This window comes from Pipistrellus kuhlii, unplaced genomic scaffold (genome assembly GCF_014108245.1).
Source record: "Pipistrellus kuhlii isolate mPipKuh1 unplaced genomic scaffold, mPipKuh1.p scaffold_m20_p_1, whole genome shotgun sequence".
Classification (NCBI taxonomy): domain Eukaryota; kingdom Metazoa; phylum Chordata; class Mammalia; order Chiroptera; family Vespertilionidae; genus Pipistrellus; species Pipistrellus kuhlii.
The window spans coordinates 10,942,369-10,969,538 of NW_023425404.1; the positions used below are offsets into that span (position 1 = coordinate 10,942,369).

General features: G+C 42.6%; 1 protein-coding gene across 3 annotated transcripts in view; it reads right to left on the reverse strand.

The window, feature by feature from the left end:
* Window positions 1-1,833: 1,833 nt before the first annotated feature.
* Window positions 1,834-27,170, reverse strand: part of TTLL5 (tubulin tyrosine ligase like 5) — a 239,727-nt gene continuing 214,390 nt past the window's right edge. For all 3 annotated transcript variants that reach the window (XM_036430782.2, XM_036430771.2, XM_036430764.2), the window contains one exon: window positions 1,834-2,440. The gene's annotated coding sequence lies outside the window, so the exon portion shown is untranslated. The remainder of the gene's footprint in view (window positions 2,441-27,170) is intronic.

Genomic DNA, 27,170 nt, shown 5'->3' on the forward strand with positions numbered 1-27,170 from the left:
GCAGGTAGACTGATACAATTCTGGCAGGTGGACTGTGTTCCTTACCCACGGGAGCCAGTGGAGCTAGAAGGGGTGTAACACACCCAGCCCTTTGGCTGTAGCCATTGCTATCCCAACTTTCAGTCTACTCACCCGTGGCTGTCATTCTCAGACTTCAGTGGGTGTGAGAATGACCCGTGTTTATTTAAACCATACAATTCCAGGCTGCAACTCCAGGGATGTCTTTAGGCCTGGGGCAGGGTCCATGCTGCCTAAAACTACATTTTGAGACACAGTGTGTTATATCTGACATCGTCGGTCCTTACCTGAGGCTTACATAAGAGGGAAATAATCTCTGCGGTCCTACAATAAACTTTCCTTATTATCCAACCCCACAGGACATCACTAAAACATTGGGCTGTGGTTCATCCTAATGCACCAAGGCAATGTGATGTGTTTCCTGAAGTATTCCAAAGAAAGCAGCACACACTGGGATTCCAATGTTCCTTTTCTGTTGGAGCTCTGCTCTGACGTAATCAGCAGATACAAATACGGGCAGGGGCCTGGCATCCACCCTCCCCGGTGCACATCACTTACGGGCACTACAGAGTTCTGAGCCATTGTCTGTCCATCTGCAAAATATACGCTTGTTCTGGAGGACGGGGAGGAGGGGCCCTGGAAATAACACTGCTGTGGGAGGGGATCTTGTGATCTGTCTGGTCTACTACGACACCTGCCTTCCCAACGCCAGCAGGGGACTATGAAGGATTTCTATCTAATTTGTCTCCCAACTCAATTCACAACCAAGTTAGCAAACAGCTAAGGTGGCCCTCGGACTTTGAACCAAGAGAGGTCTAGAACCAGTAAAAATGGCTTGAGTTCACCTGCCTAACTGAAGGGAGTCTGTTCCTTAAGTGATCAGCACTGTGAGTGCAGGAAGAAATCAGCTGGAGATTCAATTCTGATTAGTCACCGAGGGCAATTCCAAACACTCTCATGGTTCCAAAAGCTTTTACTGAGCCCACACCCTCTTGTCCTTTCTCACAAGACCCATATGGCGAGTCTCCCAAACACCTGATTTCCCAATTCTAAGCGCCAGCAGGGGACTAATTAGGCATTCTCTTTTGTCTCCAAACCACTGACAACCAATCAGCAAACAGCTAAGGTGGCCCTCAGACACTGTACCAACCGGAAGTCCCAGGAACATCTGGAACAGTCTCTCTTTTCTCTTGCAACTGACAGACCGCATTCTTTACAGGCAGGCAAAGGGCTTCATTCAGTGTGTCCAAACCTTGGTTCCCATTCATTGTGAAAGGCACCAAATGTTCCTTTCCTCTCTGCTTCTTTGGGTGTCCTTTTCTTTTGGGGTTTCAATGCTGAGTCTACAGCACATTGTTGGAGATGCCCCAGGCACTGGGTTCTCACTCAATACCTCCCCAGGCAGCTGAGTCAATCCTTTGGTGGGCCTGCCACCTTTTCTCCAGCAGAAGCCAGAGAGAAGACCTGCAGAGATGAGGGAGTGAAAGTGCAGAGGACAGGTGGGTAGGAGGCCACCAGGCCTGCGTCGCTGTAAACGGGTTGTCTGGCTCGCATGCCAGGGGAGGACCTGTGTGTCCTGGTCTGATCACGGAGACATTGGCACAGACCAGCCTCCCAGGGGCAGGAGTAGCCTGGACCCACCGCCTGCTGAAACCAAGAATAAGAATAAACCACCTCTTTATCGCCCACATTTCCAAAAATGAAGGTTTAAAATTTTCCCAGCAATGACACAAAATGAGAAGGTGATCCCACCATTTTAGTCTCGTTGGTGAATCCTGATGGATGGGAAATTAGTCAATGGAAAAAAAAAGAAAATAAAAATAGAATTACTTTATTAATTTTAGAAATCAGCAATGCCAAAGGGTGCCTTTGCCGTGGCCCGTGTGGTCAGCGGCACCCTGACTTTCCTCCTCTCCGGGAAACCCGTGCCGGAAGCTCCCCTCCCCTCCCCTCCCCCCCCCCCCCCCCCAAAAGGGAAGGGCAACGCTGGTGGACAGTGTTGTGGGGAGTAAAGTTAATACTGCAATCTGGAAAAGAAGAGGAAGCGCAATGCAAATAGCCAAAGAGCCTCTTTTATATCATCTGTGTGTGGCAGCAGGAGAGGGACAGAGATACCTAAGCAGGTGGGGGGAGGGGGAAGGGGGGGGAAGATACACGTGTGCTCTGACGGGGTAGATCACGCATCCGCTGAAGGCCCCCTCTGCCAAGTTCCATGAATCCAGCTGATGTGTTTTCCTGTCCTCTCAGGGAAAGGCTGGATTGGCTGGTTGGCAACCCACTACTGCCACTTCTGCTGGAAGGCCTTGGGGACTGAGGCAGCAAAAAAAATACTATGGACCCCAGCTGCACCAGGGGCAGAGGAGCAGTGGGCAGGTCCTTCCTCCGCACGCTCTCGTGGCTCATCTCTTAGAGGGAGCAGGATCTGAAGAGAGAAAATGAACCGCTGAGTGACCGCAGAGGGCCATGGCTGGTTTAATTAGTATCACCACGGAATAAAGAAGTGAGGGCCCACAGTAAATGCAGTAGGAAACTTTTCACTTGAACTTTCATTGGAAACCTTTCTAAAACACTCCTGTTCTGCTGCTGCTTTGTGAAGTCCCTTTCCTTCTATTTTCCCTGAGTATCACCGGCTTGCTTCTTAAATAGAAGATGCTAAATATGTTAAGCTTTTCTAAAAACTCCCGGCCAGCCGAAACTGGTTTGGCTCAGTGGTAGAGCATTGGTCTGCGGACTGAAGGGTCCTGGGTTCGATTCTGGTCAAGGGCATGTACCTTGGTTGCGGGCACATCCCCGGTGGGGGTGTGCAAGAGGCAGCTGGTCGATGTTTTTCTCTCATCGACGCTTCTAGCTCTCTGTCTCTCTCCTTTCCTCTCTGTAAAAATCAATAAAATATATTAAAAAAAAATTAAAAAATAAAAATAAAAACTCCCGGCCAGCATTATTAGCATTCAATATTGAAATGCACGGAAAAACCTTGCTGAGTTTGTCCAATCTCCCCTCTATGTTGGGCTGTCAGGTACCGCTTTGCCCCGCACCCCTGGCCCCTTCCCCACCAAACACTCCACCCCACCACCCAGTTTGAGAAACATCACCTTCCCCCAGTTCCTTCCCATTCCCACCATCTTGGATTTTGTGTTTTCATGCCCTCGTCTGCTTTTTAAAAACAGGTTTATTTACTATATATACTTATATCCCTAAATATCCCATTGCTTTGCTTTATGTGGTTTTGAATTTTATATTGCTGCTGTGACTCTTCTTAATGTCATCTCAGCACACAACTGAAGAATGCCTTTAGGAAGGTACTTAGGAGAAGAATTGCCAGGTCATATAAGTACTTGAATCTTTAACTCTTTCAAAATAATGTATTATTTTCTAACTGAGGGCCAAGTGCATAATTTATGCACCTTGAAAGGAACTGTGGGCCGAGAGGCTACGGTGGGCACATGGGTGGGTCTTGGCCCCTCCCACTGTCACCCCCTTCCTCTGCCCTGCCCTCCTCTGCTGGAAGCCCTGTTCCTGTCACCACCTTTTGCTTATTTTTCTACTGAGGTGTTTTTTGATTAAAAAAACCAAAACAAAACAAAAAAAAAAACAGCTGAAACCGGTTTGGCTCAATGGATAGAGCGTCGGTCTGCAGACAGAAAGGTCCCAGGTTCGATTCCGGTCAAGGGCATGTACCTTGGTTGTGGGCATATATCCCCAGTAGTGGGTGTGCAAGAGGCAGCTGGTTGATGTTTCTCTCTCATTGATGTTTCTAGCTCTCTATCCCTCTTCTCTTCCTCTCTGTAAAAAGTCAATAAATATTGAAACAAACGAACAAACAAAGAAACAAAAAAAACAAAAACAAAAAACAACTTGAGGTATAATTCACTTAACATAGAATTCACCATTTAATGTGTAAAATTCAGTGGCTTTTAATATATCCATTGAGAGTTGTGCATCATCATCATAGCAATTCTCAAACATATTAATTGAAAGAAAATGAAGCTTTATACCTCTTAGCCCTCAGCCTATGCATCTCATCCCCAGCCCCAGACAATCACTAATCTACTTTCTGTCCCTGTAGATTGGCCCATTTTGGACATTTCATATAAAGTGGAATCATACAGTATGCGGTTCTTTGCATCTGGCTTCTTTCACTTACCAATGTTTCCAAGGGTCATCCACGTTGTAGCATGTATCCTACACCATTCCTTTTTTTATGGCTGAATAATATTCCATGGTATGTACACATGGCATTTTATTTATTCACCCATCAGCTGATGGGCATTTGGCTATTATTAATAAAGCTGCTATAAACACTCATGTACAAATTTTTGACAAGACATACGTTTTCATTTTTGTTGGGTACATATACATAAGAGTGGAATTGCTGGGTTGTAAAGCAACTCTGAGTTTGATGGTGAGAAACTGCCAAACTGTTTTCCAAAGTAGCTGCACCACTGTACAGGCCCATCAGCAGTGTATGAAGGCTCCAGCTTCTCCACATCCTCACCAGTCCTTTCTAGTCTTTTTGTTTTAGCCATGCTGGTGGGTGTGAAGTGTATCCTGTGTAGTCTTGGTTTGCATTTCTCTCCTGTGGCTAATGATGTTCAGAATCTTTTCATATGCTTATTGGCATTGTAGATCTTCTTTGGGGGAATCTGTTCAGATCCTTGGCCCAACTAAAAAAAACTGAGTTGTCTTTTTTTGCTATTGAGTTATAGAACTTCCTTATATAGTCTAGCTATAAGAACTTTATCATATACACGATTTACAAATCCTCTCTCCCATTCTGTGAGTTACCATTTCACTTTCTTGATGGTTGTTTATAACCCGTTTCCCTACAATCTTTTAAAATATTTTTTAAAAATATATTTTATTGATTTTGTACAGAGAGGAAGGGAGAGAGATAGAGAGTTAGAAACATCATTGAGAGAGAGTCATCGGTCAGCTGCCTCTTGCACACCCCCTACTGGGGATATGCCTGCGACCAAGGTACATGCCCTTGACCGGAATCGAACCCGGGACCTTTCAGTCCCCAAGCCGACGCTCTATCCATTGAGCCAAACCGGTTTCGGCTATATATATATTTTTTATTAAAGGTTGTTTTATTATTTTTAAATTTATAAGTAAAGTCCTACTCAGAGATAAAAACTAGACTGCATTTAGATATACACACTTAACAAGTGATCTTTTTAGAAAATGGTTTTAAAAAAATATTAAGACTGCCCTGCCTGGTTGGACTCAGTGCATAGAGTGTCAGCTTTTTTTTCTTTTTCTTTCTTTTTTATTTTTTTATTAACCTTCACTCGAGGTTATTTTTCCATTTATTTTTAGGGAGAGTGGAAGAGAGAGGGAAAGACAGAAAGACACATCAGTGTGGAGAAACACATCGATTGGTTGCCTCCTGCACATGCTCTGACAGGGACTGGGCCAGGAAGGAGCCTGCAACCAAGGTATGTGCCCTTGACCAGAACCGAACCTGGGACCCTTTGGTCTGCAGGCCTACTCTCTATTGCCTGAGGCAAACCGGTTTGGGGTCAGTCTCTGACTACCTGAAACATTTAGTCCACTCACATGTTTATAATTACTAAGCTATTAGTTCCATTGTTTCTGTGTTTCCTTTCCCTCCTTACGGATTTCTTTTTTCCTCATCCAATTTCTCTGTACTATTTTGGAAGTTTTATATTCCTATTCTTTTAGTAGTTACTTGATTCTTTCTGCATTTGTATATATTGATTATGTAAAGCTGAAATTAATATCTTTAACCTCCTCACTGTATAAAATCAAGTTAGACAACTTTAAAAGTTAGACTACTTTATCTCTGCTCATACCTTTCCCCTTGATTTTCAGTGTTTCCCAAACTTTTGACATATGTGTACCCCTTCTGTAATTTTCGTAATGCTGAGTACCCCTTGTCCTCATGAGAACGTAGAATTAGGCGCAGCTAAGCACGGTGCAGTGCATATCCCCACCAAACTCCGTGCAACGCGTACCCCCACCAAACTCTTCCCGTACCCCTGGAAGTACGCGTACCACACTTTGGGAAACACTGATTTACATGATACTGGTGTTGAATATCTTTATCTCCCTCCACTTCTCTCTGCCCCCTGACTCCCGTCCCCCGCCACACACACACAAATACACCGCCTTTTAAACCTCATAAGAAAATTATCATCATTTTATTGGTTATTTTTGTATTTGCCCATATTTTTACACACTCTTGGCTCATAATTCTTTCTGGTCTCTCAGACCTTTTTCTGGTATCACCTTCTTCTGTTGGAAACATATTCTTTAGAATCTTCCCCTTTGTGAAGGTGTACTAGAGACCAATTGTTTGGGGTTCTATGTGTTGAAAAATGTCTTTATTTCATCCTCATTCTTGAAAGGTATTTTTGCTTAAAACATACTTTTGATTTGGTAATTATTGTCTTTCACCAGTGGCCACATTGCAATGTACTGTGATCCCCTGTTGGTGCTGAGTGTGTGCTGTCAAACAATCGGGAGTCCTTTGGTAAGCCTTCTTTGCACTCTAGCTGCTTTTAACATCCTTGTCATTTGTATTCTGAAGTTTCAGTATGGTGTGTCTAGGTGTGGATTTCTTTTTTTAAAAATTGATTTGCGAGAGAAAGGGAAGGGAGGGGGAGAGAGAGATTTGTTGTTCCACTTATTTACTGGTTGCTTCTTGTATGTGCCCTGACTAGAGGTAAAACCTTAAAACCGTAGTGTACTGCAAGCATGTCAAACGCAAAGACTAATACAAGCCAAATAAACAAGGTTTAAGTTTCTGTGGGCTGCAAAAAAACAAAAACTTCAATTTTCATAGCAACATATGTTTATTTCGATAGAGACATGCTGAATACAAAGGGCTGAAATAAAAATCGTTAACAGAAAATAACAGAACATTTTAATATTTTTTTCTTGAACATTAACTTACCAGATCCTGAATAACTGCACAAATTAATAAGCGTAACACAAATAAACCTATTTTTCTTGTTTTCCAAAAGTGAAATATTGCCTGTTGCGCACACCAAACAAGTCAGTCCAAGACTAATGAAGTGGCAATCTGCTGCTAAAATATTAGCTGCTAGTATTAGTGGAGAGAAATGGTGTGCTTGCGCGTAAGGGAAATGAATACAACACGATTACAGTAACCAGTCATAAGCGAACGTCGTAGTTTGTTATTAATAATTATGTATAACAGGATATTGTAAAAACTAAGTTAAAAAATTTTATTACAATGTTTCTTACATACTGTTATATTGGCTGGATTGCATGCAACCCGTGGGCTGTGAGTTTGACATGCTTGGTGTACTGGGATGATGCTCTAACCAACTGAGCTACCCAGCCAGGGCTTAGGTGTGGATTTCTTGTGATTCACTGCAATTTGTGCATCTTTCATTAGTTCAGAAATTTTTTAGCCATTATCTCTTCAAATATCCCTGTCCAGTTTATTTCCAGAACTCCAATTAGATATTAGACTTCTCACGTGTTTTCTTCCATCACTTTTTCTTTCTGTGCTACATTCCAGGTAATGTCTTTAAATATATCTTCGAGCATGTTAAATCTCTCTTCAACTGGGTCCAAACTGCAGTTAAACTCATCCATTGACTTTTAAACTGTAATTACTATGTTATTTTTTTTTCATTCCAAAAATGCTATTTGTTTTTTTCAGATCTGCTTGGTCATAATTTAAATATAAATATATATGTATATATATTTCACAGTGGAAAGGAGAGATAGAAACATTAATGATGAGGATCATTGATCAGTTGCTCCTGCATGTCCCCTGCTGGGGACTGAGCCAGCAACCCGGGAATATGCCTTGGGGACCTCCTGGTTCAAATATTAAAAATTCAGATGTTCAACCTCTGAGCCACACTGGTTGGGCAGCTTGGTCATAATTTTTTATTTTTTTTATTTTTTCAGAGAGGAAGGAAGAGAGATAGAGAGCTAGAAACATCGATGAGAGAGAAACATCGACCAGCTGCCTCTTGCACACCCCCTACCGGGGATGTGCCCACAACCAACGTACATGCCCTTGACTGGAATCGAACCCGGGACCTTTCAGTCCGCAGACCACGCTCTACCACTGAGCCAAACCGATTTCGGCCCTAGCACACTCTTTTAAATGCAGAGACTACATCTTACAAATCTTTACCTGACCTGAGCTTCTACCATTTAAAAAAATATATATTTTTATTGATTTTAGAGAGGAAGAAAGAGGGAGAGAAACATCAGTGATGAGAGAGAATTATTGATCGGCTGCCTCCTGCACGCCCCACACTGGGGATCGAGCCCACAACCAGGGCATGTGCCCCGGCTGGGACTCAAACGGTGACCTCCTGGTTCATAGGTCAAGGCTCAGCCACTGAGCCACGCTGACCGGGAGAGCTCCCAGCATTTCGCTGTGTAAATATTTACTTGGGAGCTGCTGGGTAAACATCAGATGCTCTGATGTGGGGATGACCATGGGCAGTGTTTCCTATGGGGCAGCAGACCTCCACCTCCATGCAAACTGCATCTGCCAACTGCAAAAGGCCTGCTGAGGTAAGCAGCGACCCACGCTCTAGACCAGGGCTCCTGCGCCCTCCAGCTGTCTGAATGAAACGGATGCAACATTTCAACATCTGCATCGTGGCCTTTCCCATTGAGAAAAGACAGAATTCATCATGACTTCCAGGCCGGTAGAGAAGGCCCAGACCTCAGACAATAGGAACATATACATGCTTTTCCTCCCTCCAACATCTGAGGTGAAGAAGAGAAAGAAAGTTAAAAAATGACTGACATGCAAAGACTTTTAGAAATTGTGCCTTTTCAGATTTGCCCCTAAGGTCTTTCCAACGGATCAGAGTGGCCCTGGTAGCATTCTCTGGCAACGCTTTGGTTTGATGAGAAAGAGCCTGAATGAATAAACTTATTTATATCCTGAGTGACACTAGGAGAGAGGGACAGCTGGGGAGTGAGGGCCAACCTGCTGGCCCCTCACCTTCGCGGGCACAGCTCCAGTTCACAGGAATGAACAGCACAGGCACAGGAGCAGCAGATCCATTTCATGAAACCCTGCCTGGGTGACAGGGAGGCGCCGGGCACAGCTGCGAGGGGTTTGCTCAGAGCCCAGGCAGCCCCTCAGTCAGTCTGAAAGGCAGCAGCAGGGAGCAGGGAGCTGGCCTACCACGGAGGCGCCATGGAGCTCGCAGCCCCTCCCAGGGACCCTCCCTCTTCATTTCCAATGAACATTATAGGCACTTGGCTTAGCTCTTACATGCTAACACCATGTACTGGGGGAGATTTACGTTTTACTTGCAAAATCTGTTTCAATAAAACACTATTTTAAGGAATTCTACTGTAAAGAGCTAAAGTCTTACACACAATAAGCCTAATATTCTAAGAAAAGTGGATATAATTCATTTCAGTAAGATGGGCATGATAAAGTTACATCATGGAATAGAAAAATCTAAATCTATTTGAAGGACTTTCAAAGGCCACGCAGTAAAAAGTGTTTCTTTTTGTAGCTACAGTTATTAGTTAGTATCCCAAGGGCAGACCATTTAACATGTGGCAGGCTTGCCCCGTAAGGATACTCTAACATCTTCCTGGCTCTTGAGAAGTTCTTTGTCTAAAGATCAGAAGAACAGCAGACTTTTAATTATCGGAGGAAGAAAATGAAGGGACCCTCTAGACCAGTGGTCGGCAAACAGCGGCTCTCGAGCCACATGTGGCTCTTTGGCCCCTTGAGTGTGGCTCTTCCACAAAATGCCAATTTGAAGAAGTGGCGTTAGAAGAAGTTTAAGTTTAAAAAATTTGGCTCTCAAAAGAAATTTCAATCGTCGTACTGTTGATATTTGGCTCTGTTGACAAATGGGTTTGTCCACCACCGCCCTAGACCAGTTACTTTCACACTTATTTTTTAACTGCAGTGAATAGTAAAAAAATACATTTTATATAAACACACACATAAATATCTATGACTTAATCAAAAGTCTCATAAAACAATTCTTCCTTTTATTATAGATGGACCCTGGCATTTTTCTTCTAGTTCATTCTGTTCCATTGCAGGGGGCCGGGGCAGGGGAGAGAAGTGATGGCTATGACTAGAGGTATGCTAGTAAATGTGTAACAACTGGTTCTCTGTGGTAAGACAAAGAAAAGCCTGGCCGATTTTGTGTTGCTGGCCGATTTCCACCCCAGCCGACCTCACATAACTGACTAACATGCAGGGACTGAAGGCCGGGTTGGGAAGAGACACGCACTACCAGCTCTCATGAGCCTGGATGTGACCCACTCATTGATTTGATGACCCTTTGTTGGGTCACGACCCACAGTTGAGAAACCACTGCTGTGGAGTCTAGACCATCAAACTCCATAGTAGTTCATGGGAAGGAGAGCGTGGCCAGCAGACCCTGCTTCAGGAGGTACTGAATGAGAGCGCATGTGCGAGGGATGACAAGCTGCCCAGGCACTGGTGGGCAGCACCTCGTGCCGGCTCTGACCTGGGCACCTCTAAACTACTCTGCCTTCAGCTTCCCCCAAACTGGTCAGCTTTGGGGAGTGAGAGGTACCCAGCAGTAACCTTAGGAAAATTACAACCTCTCTGAGCTTCTTCCTTCCTGTAATATGGGAATAATAACTTGTGTACTTTACTGAGTTGTTTTAGGGTTAACTAAGCATTTTGAAAATTACAGAGGACTCTACAGGATAGTGTTCCTATGAAAATGATTCAACTTGACAAAACCTTATTCACAGGCAATTAAAAATTATCATTTATCTTATCATCTGTGTTCATAGATCATCAACACCCTACTTTGATCCCACCCACCCACCCACCCACCCGCCCCTCCTCTGCTTTCACCCCTCCCCATCCCAGCCCTCTTGTTCTCCCCTCTGGGGTCTCTGAGACTCTCCTGGGACTACTCCCTGGCTCCTCCTCCTTTGCAATTTGCTGTTCTTCCTTACATTCTTTCCCTAAGCAATTTTATCTACTCACAGCTTTGACAGGAATCTGTATAGGGATGGCTGCTAAACTCTGCCGCTGGCTCTAACTTCTCCGTGGCTTTTGAGAAGACTTTTCTGAGTTTAATGTTCAGCCATCATATTGAATTTGACTTTTAAAATACAGCAGTATTATCTGTCCCACTCATTCGCAATGCTGGGTGCTCTAATTCTGTCTATGGCACTCACATTATCTCAGGCCCCAAGGTTTAATTTAAAAGACCACCTCACGCATTAGGATGGCTACTATCAAAAAAGAAAAAGACGCGGGGACAGGTTTGGCTCAGTGGATAGAGCGTCGGCCTGTGGACTGAAAGGTCCCGTTTTCAATTCCGGTTGAGGGCATGTACCTTGGTTGCGGGCACATCCCCAGTGTGCAAGAGGCAGCTGATCGATGATTCTCTCTCATCGATGTTTCTAACTGTCTTTCCCTCTCTCTTCCTCTCTGTGAAAAATCAATAAAATATATTTTTTTAAAAAGAAAAAAAAGAAAAAGAAAAAGAAAATAGCAAATGTTGGTGACCATAGGGAGAACTGGAATCCTTGTGCACTGCCGGGTGGCGTGTAAATGGGCAGTCACTATGGAAAACAGTATGGTGATACCTCAAAAAAATTAAACCTAAAATTACTGTACAATTCAGCAATTCTACTTCTTGGTATGTACCTAAAATAACTGAAAGCAGACTTGAACAGATATTTGTATACCATGTTCACAGAGCATTATTCACAATGGTCAAAAGGTGGAAGCAACTCAAGTATCCATCAACAGATGAATGAATAAACAAAACGTGGTCTATACATATAAAGAAGTATTATTCAGCCTTACAGAAAGAAATTTTGACACATGCTATAATTTGGATATGCTAAGTAAAATAAGCCAGTCAAAAAAGGACAGATACTGTATGATTCCTCTTATATGCAATATCCAGAATAGTCAAGTTCATAGAGATAGGAAGGAATATGGTGGTTGCAGATGGTGGAGAAGGGAGAATGAAGTTAGTATTTAATAGGTATCAAGTTTCATTTTTTGCAGGATTTAAAAAAGAACTTCTAGAGGTGGATGGTGGCAATGGTTGCAAAACAATATGAAAGCCCCCATCCCCTTGGCCATAGCAACTGCCTTAAGAGATGGTCACGTCACCCAACCCAAGCCAATCACAGCCCTTCCTTGGGATTTATATATACTAATGTAGAAAGAGAAACGCTCTTCTTATTCTTTGGGCATTAAGTTGGAAAGAATAAAGCTGCAGCTGCTCAAACTATACCCCGCCACCTGATCTTGCTACACGGAAACCATAGAAAGAAGAAAAAAGTGAGATTAATGAAGTTGTGAAGAGAAATTAAAAGAGATAAAGAAAGACAGAAAGAACAGAGCGTGATGAAGAGAAAGAAAGATCTGACCATATGTAGTTTTTATCTATCCTAATTCTCTCTCGTCATGTGAGTGAAAAGATGCACCTCTTAGATGTCTGAGTTTGGATTTTTACTAAAACTAAATGGATTTTGGATACCACCAATGGAGTCTCAAATGCCAATCATTAGTATGATGGTGAAAGCTGAATAAATGAATAAAATAATTTATTGTACAGGAAATGAATAAAATAATTAGCCCACAGAAAGAAAACAAAGACAGGAAAAAGCCAAAGAGCAGACTGACCCACTGAACCCTTAGGAGAAAGGCCACGGGTTTGTGAAGCAAAGTGCTAATCAGACATTTCATAGAAAATTAAGCTTGGGACTTTGTCCTCTCTGTTTTCTAAAAAGTCCCAGGGGAAGGAATATACAAGTTCCAGCTAAGAAATGAGGTGATTATTGGAATGAGTAAGTGAAAAAAATCCACCTAAGATATAGTAGGTGCTCAATACATAGCTGATATTACATCAGGAATTTCCAAACTACAATGACAAAAAGAAAAGAGAGTTGGAAAACTGAAATCACCATGTAGATGAGCATAACCAATGGACACAGACAGTAGGATGGTGAGGGCATGTGCTGGGGGGTGGGAGTGGCCAGGGGGAGGTCAATGGGGAAAAAAGGAGTCATATATAATACTTTAAACCAGTGGTCTGCAAACTCATTAGCCAAGAGAGCCAAATATCAACAGTATAACAATTGAAATTATTTTTGAGAGCCAAATTTTTTAAACTTAAACTTCTTCTTAATGCCACTTCTTCAAAATAGACTTGCTCAGGCCATGGTATTTTGAGGAAGAGCCACACTCAAGGGGCCAACCACTGCTTTAAAACAATGAAGAATTTTAAGGAATTACCATGTAGAAAGAATAGAGCACATGTTTAAAGGCTATAGCAACTTTAATTTCTTTTAAAAAAAATTGTTTAAAGTATTATAATGTATATGTCTCCTTTTTCCCCATTGACTCCCCCTCCCCACCACCATTCCCACCCCCAAGGGCAAGCCTCCACTGCCCCAGTGTCTGTATCCATTGGTTATACTAATATGCATGCACAAAATCCTTTGGTTGATCTCTAACCGCCCCCCTCCCCAGCCTACTCTCTTAGGTTGGGTGGTCTGTTCAGTGCTACCTTGTCTCTGGATCTATTTTTGTTTATCAGTTTATGTTGTTCATTATATCCCACATATGAGTGAGATCATGTGATATTTATCTTTCTCTGACTGGCTTGCTTCACTTAGCATAATGCTCTCCAGTTCTATCCATGCTGTTGCAAATGGTAAAAGTTCCTTGTTGTTTATAGCAGCGTAGTATTCCATTGTGTAGGTATACCAGTTTCCACTCATCTGCTGATGGGCACTTAGGTGTTCCCAAATCTTAGCTATTGTAAATTGTGCTGCTATGAACATAGGGGTGTATATATTCTTTGTGATTGTTGTTTCTGGTTTCTTGGGATATAGTCATAGAAGTGGGATTACTGGGTCAAATGGGAGTTCCGTTTTTAGTTTTTTGAGGAAATTCCATACTGTTTCCCACAATGGCTGTACCAGTCTGCATTCCTACCAGCAGTGCACAAGGGTTCCTTTTTTCTCCAAATCTTCACTAGCACTTGTCATTGATTTGTTGATGACAACTATTCTGACAGGTGTGAGATGGTACTTCATTGTTGTTTTGATTTGCATCTCTTAGATGATTAGTAACTTTGAACAGGTTTTCTCATGTTTCTCATCCTTCTGTATGTCCTCTTTTGAAAAGTGTCTCTTTAGGTCCCTCGCCTGTTTTTTGATTGAATTATTTTTCTTTTGTTAAGTTGTATGAGTTCCCTGTAAATGTTGGAGATTAAACCCTTATCTGAAATACCATTGGCAAATATGTTCTCCCATGCAGTGGGCTTCCTTATTGTTTTGCTGATGGTTTCTTTTGCTGTGCAGACACTATTTTGATGTAGTCCCATATGTTTATTTTCTCCTTAGTTTCCATTGCCCTAGGAGCTGTATCGGTAAAACTATTGTTATGACATATGTCTGATATTTTGCTGCCTATGGAGTCTTCTAAGATTTTTCTGGTTTCCTATCTTACATTTAAGTCCTTTAACCATTTTGAGTTTGTTTTTGTGTATGGGGTAAGTTGGTGATGTAGGTTCATTTTTTTGCATGTATCTGACCAAATTTCCTAGCACCATTTATTGAAGAGACTGTCTTGACTCCACTGCATGTTCTTGCCTCTTTTGTCAAATATTAATTGAGCATAATGGCTTGGGTCTATTTCTGGGTCCTCTGTTCTGTTCCATTGATCTATATGTCTGTTCTTGTGCCAGTACCAGGCAGTTTTGAGAACCAGGGCTTTGTAATATAGCTTGATATCTGGTATTGTGATCCCTCCAACTTTGTTCTTCTTTCTCAGATTGCTGTGGCTATTCAAGGTCTTTTTTAAAATTTTTATTTCAGATGAATTTTTGGAGTTTGTTCGAGATCTTTGAAATATGCCATTGGCATTTTAATGGGGATTGCATTGAACCTATAAATTGCTTTGGGTAGTATTGACAGTTTAATGATGTTGAGTCTACCAATCCACGAACATGGTATGTTCTTCCATTTGTTTATGTCTTCCTTTATCTCTTTTTTCAGTGTCCTGTAGTTTTCCACATACAGGTCTTCTACCTAACTTAGTTAAGTTTATTCCTATGTATCTTAATTTTCCTGGTGCAATGGTAAATGGGATTGTTATTTTAGTTTCTCTTTCTGTGAGTTCATTTTTGATGTATAAAAAAGCCATAGATTTCTGAGTATTAATTTTGTATTCTGCTACATTGCTGAATTCATTTATTAAATCTAGTAGTATTTTGATGGAGTCTTTGGGGTTTTCTATGTACAGTAACATGTCAGTTGCGAATAATGATATTTTTACTTCTTCTTTTCCAATTTGGATGTCTTTTATTTCTTCTTCTTGTCTGATCACTATGTCTAGCTAGCACTTCCAGTACTATATTGAACAGGAGTGGTGGAAGTTGGCATCCCTGTCTTGTTCCTGCTTAACTTGAATTTCTTTCTCTTTAAAAATGGTTTCTATTTCTGTTCTTTTAAAAGTAATTCAAGCCCTAGCCCATTTGGCTCAGTGGATAGAGAACTGGCCTGTGGATTGAAAGGTCCCAGGTTGGATTCTGGTCAAGGTCATGTACCTTGGTTGCAGGCTTCTCCCAGGCCTGGGCCCTGGACAGGGCACGTGCAGGAGGCAACCAATTGATCAATTGATATGTTTCTTTCACATTAATGTTTGTCTCTGACTCCAATTGAAATGTTTGTTTCTGACTTCAATTGAAAAATATCCTCCGGTGAGGATTAAATAAATAAATAAATAAATAAATAAATAAATAAAAGTAATCCAAGCACAAAATTTTTTAAAAATACAAACAATACAAAAGGGTATAGATCTAAGAATTTGTCTGCTTCCCTAGATACATTATTAGAGTGTATGTGTCCCTTTCTCAGAGCAGTCTATGATCACACAAACATATATTCCTTTTCTCCTTTTTATACAAATGGGCTACCGTGGAGTGGTTTTTGTGGGCATTTTTTATTTAAGAATATAGCTACGAAACTGTTCCATACCAACATAAATACCTACATCAGGAGAACTTTTTAGTGATCCACAGAAATATTATTCAAATTCCAGAAACCGTTTTGGTGTGGGTTATCTTGTATGATCCTCTCACCACCTCTCTCTCTAGTTCCACAGCTTTTTGTAAGGAAAATGAAATGGACCCTAGAATCAGTCCTTCATCTTGTTATCATTCAACCAGGAGATAACAGGAAACAGCTTCTTCCTCTCTTGAAAAACAAAGGGCCACCCTGGGGGCAGTTCCAATGAGGCAGGAGCGAATTGGAGCTCAATATTTGGAGATGTTATTATAAGTGACAACTCTTAGAGAGCTCTGCAAAGTAAAGGAAGAGTTTAGATTCATATTGGCAGCATTTAAGAGACCGAAAAGAAGGCTGTTGGTGAAAAGAAACTTGTCCTTGGTTGGGAATACTGACAGCTTTGTCACATGGACTCTGATGGTTAGACAACCATGAGACAATCTAGTTGACAATGCGACTAATTTTAGAAGCTGAAGCTCCTGGAAACTCAGCGTTCTTATGAGGAGTCAGATGTCAGCTCGCTATCACCACAGAGCAGATGTCCTCTGGATCCTTTGAACTATTGGCTTGGGTTCAACCTAGCCCATCCTACTCTTGTCAAATTCTTCCTATTAGTTCTCAAAAGGCTCCTGAGTATGTCTGTTACTTTACATATATCTTCCAACCTAATCCATAGAGCCCACTAATAGTTTTTATGACTCTTCACTGGATTTTCTAAAATGTATCATTTCTCTGGGCATTATGGTTCATTGCCAGTCCACATTTAAGCTTGCATCCCGAATCCCTCTTTTTATCTATTACCAATGAAAGAATTAGGGAGTTTCTCAGCCTTTTATGATCATCAGCCAAGAAAACTTTGCTCAGTTGTACTTTCTCTAATTTATGAAAGCTGTTTCTTCTTTCCACACATAAAATAGTTTGACTATACTTCCTCCCGCTTCTCGTTTCCACTCATCCCCTCTTGGTATGCACCCCTGGTTGAGAATCTCTATATTAGACATACACTTAGGGATTCATTGTACTGTTTCTCTGTAGTCTAGTCCATAAAACGCTCCTTTTCACACACACAAAACCTTCTCCAGAACATCAACATTTTATATCTTCCTGGTCGTAACGATCTCAGCTTCACAGAACGATAGTATGGCTGACACATTAAATCAGAGTGCCCGTGTATTTGATGAGGTTGAATCTACTTCCTCGTGTCAAAATTGCCATTTGTACACCTAACTTTTAATTTTTAGTTTATTAACAACAGAACTAAATGAGTGTAGAAGGCAGCCTTTGAGATGGCCCATGGTGATTCCTGCCTCCTGATATCCATGTCCTTGTGTAACCCCCACCTCTTGAGTGTGAACTGAACTTACTGACTCACTTCTAACACAGATAATGCAGCAAAGCCCTCGACATCACTTCCAAGGTTAAGTGATAAACACTGTGGCTTCTGCCTCGGCCTTCTCACTCTCTCTGGCGCTGCTTGCCCAGGGGAGGCAGCTGCATGCTGTGAGGCAGTGCAGCAGTTTGCTGGGGCCTTCGTAACGAAGTACCACGAGCTGGTGGCTTTAACAAGAGACATTTACTTCCTCACAGTTTGAGAGGTTTATGTTCAAGATCAAAGTGTTGGAGGTTTGTTTCCTTCTGAGGTCTCTCTTGTTAGCTTATTTAGCCTATTAAAGACCAGTTCTCTAGCATACGCTTGTTCCCTCTCTGTGGAGATCTCTGGGTGAATGAAGGTGAACACTAGGAACAGCTGACTGCAAAAACGGCAGTTTCTTTTTCCTCCAAAAGTCTAAGGGACAGAAAGCTTAGAAATAGTTTTTAAAACACTCATGATGTATAGGATAAGAACACTGCATAGCTGCTCTTGACACTGTCTAAAGACTTATTTGGCTTATGTTAAATCTTATACAAAATAGCAACAGGTATTGATCTTTCCCACATCCACCTGCTGAATACCTACTATACGCCCAGCACTATGAAAAGGGTGGTGATAGAAAGTAAATGACATAATTCCTAATGCCTCTGGGAGTGTATAACCTACAGAGCAACAAGTAAAACAAAAGAATATTATTTTAGCAAACCTATCACCGAGGAAGAAAAGGGTGACACAGGCATTGATGGCAGGAGATGGAAGATGGGTAAGAACTGGGATGGGCAGGAGCTAGCCAAGGTGAGATGGGGTTTCTATGTAGAGGAGACATCCAGTGCAATGGCACAGAACCTTAAGATAGGGTGACAAGTTGTTCGCAATGACTAGGATTTATTTATTTATTTATTTATTTATTTATTTATTTATTTTTAAAATATATTTTATTGATATTTTACAGAGAGGAAGGGAGAGAGATAGAGAGCTAGAAACGTCAATGAAAGAGAAACATCGACCAGCTGCCTCTTGCACACCCCCTACCAGGGATGTGCCCGCAACCAAGGTACATGCCCTTGACCGGAATCGAACCCAGGACCTTTCAGTCCGCAGACCGACGCTCTACCACTGAGCCAAACCGGTTTCGGCCAATGACTAGGATTTAAAGGGACGCAGTGAGGGAGTGGTGGAGAGAAGAGAGCAGACCATGAGGGCTGTTACCCAGTTTAGGTGCTTTCACTTTAAAGGGAGCTTTTGGAGACTTTCTAGTGGGAAAGCATACCAATTGTAACTGCTTTTAAAAGACCTCTGCAAGCTTTATCAGTGTGGAGGAGAAAACCAGACGAGACAGAGGGCGAAGATATCGCATGGAAAATGCTCCAGTAATTACAACAAAAAGTGGTGCCTGAATTAAGGCAGTGAAAGGGAATGAGATTGGGTGTAAGACCTGACAGGTATTAAAGAGAAAAACCCATTGGATATGTGGAGTGAGGGGAATAACTAGAATGATTCTTAGGTTCCTGGCTTTGCCTTGGATGAAGGTGAACAGGGATGGCCACAGGAGGGATGTGTCTGAGGGGAAGTGTGTTGGGTTTTAGATAACTATGGGCATTCAGGAGAGAGGCCTACAGGTGGCTGGGAGGTACAGATCCCGAGAGCGGTGTGGGCCGAGCGAGGGCTGCTGCGTGCATGTTTTATGTGCATGGCACCCCCAGGAGTGTGCAGCGCTCAACCAATCTGTGGAGCCAAAGGGACCGCCCTGAGTGGAAGTACAGGTTTGGAACGAATGACTATGGAGGGCAGCTAGAGAAGAGGATCACAGACCGAGCCTAGAGCTTTATAAAGAGACTAAGCCACCACCAGAGGTGAGAAAGGAGAAAGCCAACAAACGCTATCCCAAAACTCAACATTTAAGAGGGACACTATATGCAGATGTTACTCTAACCATTCTTATTTATTCCTTACAAGATTTATCATTAGTCATACTTTTTATGCTGGTAGATGGTCTGGCTAAGGTTATCTTAGTCAGAACTCAATTTTATCCTCAGTATTTATTGCCAGGTAAACTGCTACTTCCTCAAGCCCTAAAAGTCCCATCGTAGCCTGATTCTATTTACACAGTGTTTACCTCATATATCTCTTATTTGATCCCTAGTCCCATTTTATGTTTTATTTTCATTGCTGCCTTGAATTCCTTGTTCTCTGCATCTTCTCAGTAGATATTTAATAGGAATTTGTAATCATTCTTTTTCTTACTAAAAATTCTGAACTTTTTCCTTGTATATATGCTTGTCCTCTAAATTGAGATTAGAAATCTTGTGATTTATTCAGTTTATTCCTTATGAGCACCTAATAAGTGTGCCGAGCATAATGATTTATTCAGAGAAAATTCCTGCCCCCCCCCCCCCCCCCCCCCCCCCCCCCCGCCCAAAGGCCATATCTAAGAGAACTAAGCACCTGAAAGGCGAGTTCCAGAAAACCTTTTCAAAACTCTCGTTACAAGCCTGTGTGGGTCTGAGTGATTGCTCTGGCTCTGAGGTTCAGTTTTTAAAACTGGAGGTCACCTTGCCACATATGAAATCCTTTCCCCCTGTGAATGAGATTTGGAAGTGTAGTGTTACTTTAAATTAAGGGTGGTAAATGTGGCATGTGACAGGTTTCAGATGTGTAGCATTTTGAAGCTGAGCTTCAATTCTCACGGTGTCAAGATAGTTAATCGGCATAAATGGAAAAGCAGTTCCAGGTCAGATACATTTGAGAAATGCTAGGTTAAATGCAAGTGTGTTTACTGAAAAACTCCTCCGAGGCTTTACTATACTAACATATGCCCCTTTAAGAAACAGCGTAATGTAAATAGCGTTTCTCCATCTTATTTGACTGTGAAGACTTGTATTTCACAGGAGGCACTTTGGGCAGCATTCACCTAGTTTTACAGATGAGGGCCTGGGGCCCATAGAGGTTTGGTGACTTGCCCAAGATCATACAAACATTAGCAAAGCTGCGACTTTTACATTGGGACCTCTTTTCATGACGCCACGCTGCTGGCACGCTACTGACTTTTCATCTAAGCCTTTCGGGGAGAGCGGAGCACAAAGCTGACACGGCTGACCCACAGAGATCCTGCCTTCCAAGTCTCCGAGGTTCCTTCCCTTCCCCCGCGGCAATGACAAGATGATCCTTTTGGGAGGCTGTCAGCTGCTCTGTGGCCATGAAGTCAGCTGTGGGGCAGGGAGGTGCGCAGGGGAGAAGCTCCCCGGGATGCGGTAGGGTGCTTAAAAGAAAAATGGATTTGTGCTGAGGATCATTCCTGGAACAGATGTGAAACCAAATACTTCGCATCCCAATCCTGCCCCCATGCTTTCTGAAAGGGAAATGAAATAGCAGGATTATCCTGCTCTTCGTCAGATCAGGCTTTGTTTCTTTCAAAAGTCCCATGACCGGGGCAGACTCCATTTCCTGCTACTCCCCTTCCGACAGCCATGGGAGCGCCAGGAGGGAGAAGAGGCTGTGGGTGCTCCTGCTCGGGGCTCAGGGGCAGAGCGGTGAGGTTGGAGGCGGGCATGGCAGTTAAGGCAGGGTAAGGCCTAACACTTAGCATGCTACCTCCCGGGACCCGGCTGGGCGTCTCCCTCTCCGTGCCGTTAGAAAGCTCTCCTGTAAATGTAATGGACACTTTAGGACACTGATAATCCATCAATCTGGAGAGAGGGAGAAATTAGAATTAGTTTAATTCTAGGCTTTCTGAAAAGAGTACTTAAAGACTGTAAAGCGACTCACATTTCTGAGGTGGGGAGCATAAAATCCAGGATTTGTGAAAGAGATGGATGAATGTTTTAAATAAACGATAACATCCCGAGCAGGTAGTGACAGAACAAAGCAGAAAGACAGTGTATAATATGTATAATCATCACAAAGCCAGCTGTTCCATGGTTTAAAGGGATTTAATAACTCAAGTGCTGGAGCATGAACTCTTCTTAAGAGCCCAAAAGGACTAGAGGCTTCCCACTGCCTGCACTTAGCAACAAAATGCCGCTCTCCCAGTGACCCTGGCAATGAGGCCAGGATCTCAGGGGGTAGTTATCTCCTCTTAACGCGGAGCTTGATTGGAAAGTGTAATTAGCTGCTCCTGGAAAGGAACATCAAGAGCATCCTGGCAGCCGGGACTGGGTCACTTGAGGTGTCTCTAAGAATCACCTTTCAAAGCCCCAACCACTTGTTCAGTCGTGTCACAAGTGGGCAACAGGGCAGTGTACAGGGAGCGGTGCCTGTGGACGGCAGAATGAAAGGGATTAACAATGGGAGAGGAGCAATTGGTGGCACAGCCAGCCCCATTCTCAGCTGCTCTGTCTTGGATTTGGAGCACGAGGTGAAGCTTAGGGCTCTGAAACTATAGTCACGGTCCTTCTTGCTCTGTGCTGACTAAAGCAACTGAAATACCCTGGGGCCCGACACCTTTCCAAACGGGGAGGAAAGCGAGGGAAGCCGGGCAAAGGGACAGCTGCCGGCCCAGGCACACCACCTTACTTGGAAGTGCAGAGAGCTCAAGGCAAAGCTGGGTGCAGGCATCTCTCCGCCAGGGACCCAGCAGCCCACTGAGCACAAAGGAGGCAGTCAGATGTTTGTTGAATTAATGTACAGGAGGCACTGAATCAGTATTTATTAAAAAATTTGGCTAAGAAGTAAATATAATTTCGCTGCTTACACTGAGGCTTTTTGTTTTATTTTCTACTTTTTAAGATATCAACTAATAACTTCTTTAAGGTTTGAGATATACACCACATACTAATAAAACTTACCTATTTTAAGTAGAGAACATTCACAGAGTTGTGTCACCATCAGCACAATCTACTTTTAGAACATTTCATTACCCCAAAAAGAAACCCTATGTCTAATAGCAGTCACTCCCCATTGCCCCTCCTCCCACCCCAGCCCGGGCAGCACTAATCTCCTTCCTGCCCCTATGGATTTGCCTATTCTGGACATCTCACATAAACAGAATCATATAATACATGGTCTTTTGTGACTGGCTTCACTCAGCATTACATTTTCAAGGTTCATCCATGTTGCAGTATGTATCAATACTTCATTTGTTATGGCTGAATAATACTCTATTGTATGTACACATTATATTTTGTTCATTCACTAGATGATAGACAATTAGGCTGTTTTCACATTTTGGCTACTGAGTAATGCTGCTATGAACATTCATGTACAGCTTTTATGTAGACATTATGTCTTTATTTTTCCTGAATATATATTTAGGAGTTTAATTGCTGGGTCACCTGGTAACACTATGTTTAACTGTTTAAAAACTGCCAAACTCCTTTTCCAAATCATCACACTATTTCACATTCCACTACCAATTTCTCCATAAACTCACCAAGACTTGTTATTACTTGTCTTTTGATTACATCCATCTAGTGGGTACTAAGTGAATCTCACTGTGTTGGTTTATTATTATTTTTATTTTGCATGCTCCTAATGCTTAGTGATGCATCTTTTCAGGGAGTTTATTGGCCATTTGTATATCTTATTTGGAGAAATAGCTATTCAAACCCTTTGCTCATTTTAAAATTGAATTTTCTGTCTCTTTACTATTGAGCAAATTCTGGGTATGCATCCCTTGCAGACATACGATTTGCAAATATTCTCCCATTCTATGGACTGTCTTTCCACTTTCTTGATAATCCCTTTGGAGCACATAATTTTTAAATGTTAATGAAGTACATCCCATTTAACTTTTGTTGTTGCTTGTGCTTTTTGATGTCATATTCCTTAATACATAAAGATTTACTCCTACGTGTTCTTCTGGGAATTTTATAGTTGAGCCCTTATATTTAGATCTTTTACCATATTGAGTTAATTTTTGTGTGTACAGTGTGAGGTAGGGGTGCCAAACAATTCTTTCTCATGTAGGGAACCAATTTCTTTAAATGAAACAGGGATAATTAACAACTTCTCTCCTTTTATAAAGCAGCTGCCGTGTGAGCAAAATCTTAGGAAAACAACATACGTGAACAGAATTTGTATTACCATTAAACTTACAGTAAGTTCTTCTCAATAATTTGAGTAAACATAATCATTCTGCTACAGGATAACCAGGAGCAAGTGTAAATAACTCATGTGGGTGAATGTGGTATATCAAACAATTATACTTAGAGCAAATTTGTCATTTTAACAAATAAACACATTTATAGGATTCTCCCCCCCCCCCTCCCTTTTCTCTATGGCTTATTTTTTTCTTCCCTCCTCACTTATAATGACCTTTCTTCCTGGAAAATGAAGACTCCTGTGTGTTCCTGAAACCTCCATCTGACACGCACCCCACTCCATTGAATAAGAGTGAGGTCTGGCGAACTAATGTCTAGGAATGGCATTTCCATTTGCAGCAGTCAAGAAGCGGGTGGAGGGGGCTGCAGAGAGGTGTCGAGCTCCACTCAGCAGGGGAGGAGACTCTGTGGGGAAACGTGTTGTGACAAACTGATAAATGCTTCTCAACATACATTCCCCCTTCTTCCTGCAGTTGGAGGGGAGGCAATGTGGCCAGCCAGGAGACTCTCTCTCCAGAATCCCTGTTGCTAGGGAAAAGTGGGCCTGGGCTGGTCATTAATGAGTTAGTTGGAAATGCCAAGCCTCCAAAAGAGCTTTTTAAAAAGTGGACGGATTTAGCAGGCATCTGTCTTCGCCCATCTTCCCAGCCCCTGCTCATGCCTGGGACATGGACACAATGCCAGTAGAAACAGCAACCACCTTATGACCAAAGAGATGAAAGTCAATGCGTTAGGGCTAGAAGGCAGGAGAGAGGAGCCTGGCTGCTCAGCTATGTCTCTGCAGAGCTGCACTGGCCTTGGACCGCCTGTCTCCAAACTTCTTGACATGCAAGAAAAATAAAAATAAATCCTTTGCTCCTGTAAGCCACTGACTCTTTTCTGTAACCTGCAAAGTAAGTGCTCCTAACTAATCCAAGGTGATTCCTAACCCCTTCTACCTCCTCCTACCTTCAGCTCCACCCTCCACTGCAGAGGGCTTCGTCCCCATCTAAGTACTCCATCCATGGAACCCCTTTAAGGAGGCAGAAGGCCAACCTTGATCTTATCCTCCTCTGCTCAGGTCTGACTCCATGGAAAAGAGGGAAGTTAAATGGCTGGATTAAAGGCAAGCAGCCTCATCAGCATTCGCCCCACACCCCTTGCTGAGCGATTAGATACCACCAGACACTTCAGGCAGTCCTGGCTGGAGAGCTTGGTCGCCAACCACTTAACTCCATGAAGAAGGGAAGCTGGAAACATGGCATCATCATGAGAGGCCCGGAGTTCTGATATGAGGGGACCGTTCAGCAGGCTCTGATAAAGCTGCTTGGATTGGAATTTCAGCCCCATTCCTGACTGTGTGGCTTGGACAGTCACACAGTGACTTTCCAACTTTGTAACTTCTCTCAGAGATAACAAAGCCACCTGCTTTTGCAGGGTTAAAGAAGATAAAAAGTGACAACTATACAGTGCTTAACACAGCCCCTAGCATATAACAAGTGCTCAATGAAATGCCAGCGACAGTTATTATTTAGGGGTTAAGAGCCTTTGAAGTCAAATCTAGATTCAAACCTGTCTTCACCACCTGCCAGTTATGTGAACTTGGGCCATTTCCCAGTCTCTGTGCCTTAGTTTTGTCTTCTCTAAGCAAGGAAGGTAACTCACTCACTCAGTAACTACCAAAGATAGGCCTGTTCCACACCAACTTTTACATTCAACTCTGGGCAAAAGAAGGTGAATTACAGGCACACAGTTTCTGTCCTCAAGTAACTTCCAGTTTTGTGAGAGCGACAGACAATGATGGAAAATCACGAAGAACTGTACCAAATGCTACAAGGAGACCTATACAGGTCTCAGTGAAAGGGGAACGTGCCCTCATCAGAGAGGCCGGAGGAAGGAGATGCACTGGAGAGCAGGAAAGAGCATTCCAGGGGAACGACATCTGCAAAGGCTCTGCGGGCCCACAGGCTGTGGGGAGTTCAGAGAGGGCTGGGATAGTAAGTGTGGAGACAGCATGGGGAGGGGAGTGAGGTGGTGGAGGTGGAGGGAGGTAAGAAGAGAGGACAGACAGGCAATATAAGACCTTTTGTCTAATTTTGTCATTATCTTAAGTGGCGTGTGCACGTCATGCGCATGCACGTCAGACACGGTCAGTGTGCATTTTGAAAAGCTCACTCCACAATGATGTGAGAATGGAAAGGAGGAGCACCAGGGAGGATAAAGCTTGATGCTTTAAGAAACCAGTAGAGTAAGTGCAAGTGAGAATGTCTGGTGATTTGAGCTTGTTGGGAAATATAATCCATGTTTTAAATCAGAGAGTTAAATCTACAACTATGAGTTTTTGGGTCAAGCTGAGGACCCTTTCCCCAAAGAAGGGGCACAAATGCAGCACACTTGATGTTCTGTAGTTTCAGGGGAGTCATAGGTCAACTGAAGCCACGACCACAGGCCACAGCTCTTAGGTCAAACCCCATGAATCAGACAAGGCAGCTTGATAAACTCTGTGAATGCATCACTTGGTTTCACTAGTACCTCTTTCCTGAAGGTTATACTCTGCTTCTCAGACCTCCACTCGCTGTTCCCTCATCTCCCTATCCCTGTACCAAATGTCCTGGGAGGATGATGATAAGAGATCAGTTTTCCTTAGATCAGTTTTCTTTGCTCCATGAATAGGAGCTGCATAATGACCAACAAAGCAAGGAAAGGTCTTTGTCCCTTTCATCCATCAGATCCTTATTAAAAACTCCACCTCTTCTCTTAGTCATGTGATTGGATCAAGGAGGAAGCAGAAGAAAACAGTGAGTTATGCTCTTTTCATCCTACATTCTAGAATTCTTATAAAAGTTAGGTATTGTTACTAATGTTGATAGTGTGTATTGCTCTATGGCACTGAATCTGAAGCAAGAGTAAGAGGTTAAGAGTCGAGAGAACTTTAGTTTTGTATTTGAGAACATCGTAGGTTAACCTTTTTATGTGAAGCCAAGAAATAGACTATATTCCACAAAAATTTTATGCATGCTATGTATTCTTTTCTTTAGGGCTTATATTATAGGCAATGAAGCTTTAGAAGAATTGCTAGGGATTCAAGAAACATACAGAATATAATCCTGCCCTCAAGGAGTGTGTGGTCTTAATGAAGAGACAATTCACCTATGAAGTAAGTAAGTGGCAAAATACAATAAAATGATAAACTTTGTGGCATAAATTCTAATGCTGTAGAGATTTAAAAATGGCAAGATAAATGCAGCTATAAAAATAAGGATAACTGCAGGAGACAAAACTTAACCAGATCTTTAGAGCAGCAGTCGCCAACCTTTCAGACCAGTGGTCCGCGGACCACCAGTTGGCGACTGCTGCTCAGGATAAGGATTTGCCTACGTGGACAGGTGTCAGCAAAAGAATAACCAAAAACAGAAATATGATAACTCACCCACTCATCCAATCAGAATTTCATATGTCTCTACACTACAGTCTGGGCACTGTGCTGAGCTCAGGAGTTTCAGAATCAAATCAGACCTCATCCTGGTCTTCCAGGGAACTCCAGCCCAGTGAGGAAAAGTCAGGTCACCTTTAAAGACACTAGAGCGTTGTAAATTCCACGGTCAGATAAAGTTAATCCCAGTGTTCCACTGGAGCACAGTCAAAGCCATCTAAATTGGATTGGGAGTGGGAATGGGGTATGATTAAAAAGGAGAAATGTAGGACAAACAGAAATAGCAATATTGGAGAGGAAGGGGACA